Below are 1,961 nucleotides of genomic sequence, written 5' to 3' on the forward strand. Positions count from 1 at the left end.
CATTATAAAAAATGAGACATATACACAAAGATAAAATAAAAGGGAGGAATAGAATTTAGTATGTAAAAAATACATAGATAGTAATCATGATCTCAAAGTTAAATTTAAAATAATTTAATCAAAAGTGGAAAGTAGAGAAACTTTTCTATGTGTCAGAAATATTATTCGATATTGTTTTAGACCATTTAAAATACCCAGACAACATAAAATACCTGAGTTTAGACGTGTCAAAACAGACACAGGGACTATATCAACAAAAACATAAAATACTATTTATACCAATGAACAGAGATTTAAATAATTGAAGTAATGTTGTTTATTCATGGGTGGGTAAAAACAATATAATTTTTAAATGACAATTTACCTAACTGATTGATTTATTCAATATCATCCCTAATAAATTACTAAAAATCATTTTATTAAGTTAGAAAAAATAATTATAAAGTTCATTTGGAAGAACAAAAGGTAAAGAACTTTAAAGAAACCGGGGAAAAAGACATAAAGGAAGTAGATTCAGCAGTATCATATCTTAAACTATATTATAAAATGACAGCATTGTTGAAGTGTAAAAAGGAAAATTTCAATTATTTTAATTAAAACTTTTCTTGTATAGAGGGGCTATGGTGGTGAGTGGGGACTGACCTGCGGCCGCTGCGGAACTGACAAGAAGGTATTTTGTTAAAATTCCTGTGGAAACAAAATATAATTTCATAAGGAGATAATGGATGGAGAAGAGAAAACATACAGTGGGTGTGAGGGCCCAGATGCTATGTATGTGAAATTGATATCTTCTGATGGTCATGAATTTATTGTAAAAAGGGAGCATGCTTTAACATTAGGAACAATAAAAGCCATGTTAAGTGGCCCAGGTCAGTTCGCTGAAAATGAAACCAACAAGGTTAATTTTAGAGAAATTCTATCACATGTGCTATCAAAAGTATGCATGTATTTTACCTACAAGGTTAGCTACACTAACAGCTCTACAGAGATTCCTGAATTCCCAGTTGCACCTGAAATTGCACTGGAATTGCTGATGGCTGCGAACTTCCTAGATTGTTAAATAAAATAAATTATAATAAACTGTTAACTTTTTCAGTGTTTAATACCTGTACTTTAGTTAGTAACTTTTTTCATATAGCATGTTGTATGTTGGGGTGGGGGGGGGTGTGGTTGAGAACTGTAAAGTTCATTGCAAAGCAAATACCTTCAGTCCTTTCTTTTGCATAACAATCAGAGTTGAAATTTGTTTTTGCAACTTAAAATAAGGACATTTTCACTAAATGAGAAATAAACAAATATGCCAATTAGTAGATGGCTATGCCTTATAGTGGTTTTAAATATTAGAATGATAATTATACTTACCAAGTACTGAAATTTAGTCGAATACTACAGGTTTATACTGGCTAAGTATTTTTAGGGATTTTATTTTTTTGTTATTTTTGGACAGATGGGGTTAACTTGAACCTACCATATTTTAGCTGTCTAGCATTATTAGTTATGCAACTATTTTGCATTGTCAACTTGTGTTTATAAATATGGCTTGGCCAAAACATTAATTTTTTAATAACTCTTGAATACATAAGAATTGGTCTTATGTGTCTTTTGATAAATTGCAATTGTGTTAGCATATCAGTGTATCTGCATATCTGTTTTTGTCATACAACTTAAGTGGTACTTTTCTTTTAAATCATTATGGAAAATTGTTAGGTATAGCTTTTGCAGTAGTGAATTTTTAAGAACTTTAACCAAGATATCAATAAGTAACCACAGTACTAGATAGCTTTGGCTATGAAAACTTAGGGATAGTCATACAATATCCTTTTTGAACAATCCAAAGTACTGTACTTAATCATCTAGCTAAGAAAGCTTCCTTTGCAATTTACTTTTCACTTACTACATTAATAAATCATTATTTAAATGTATTAAAGTAAGATCATGGCAAAATTTATCAGCCCCCTACT

General features: G+C 30.1%; 1 pseudogene; it reads left to right on the plus strand.

The window, feature by feature from the left end:
• The first annotated feature begins 613 nt into the window (after positions 1–613).
• On the plus strand, positions 614–1,082 carry LOC138143672 (elongin-C pseudogene; annotated as a pseudogene).
• The last annotated feature ends 879 nt before the right edge of the window (positions 1,083–1,961 follow it).

The sequence above is a fragment of the Petaurus breviceps genome, unplaced genomic scaffold (assembly GCF_028583685.1).
Source record: "Petaurus breviceps papuanus isolate PSGF00001 unplaced genomic scaffold, PetGlider_PUasm1.0 90654, whole genome shotgun sequence".
NCBI classification, from domain to species: domain Eukaryota; kingdom Metazoa; phylum Chordata; class Mammalia; order Diprotodontia; family Petauridae; genus Petaurus; species Petaurus breviceps.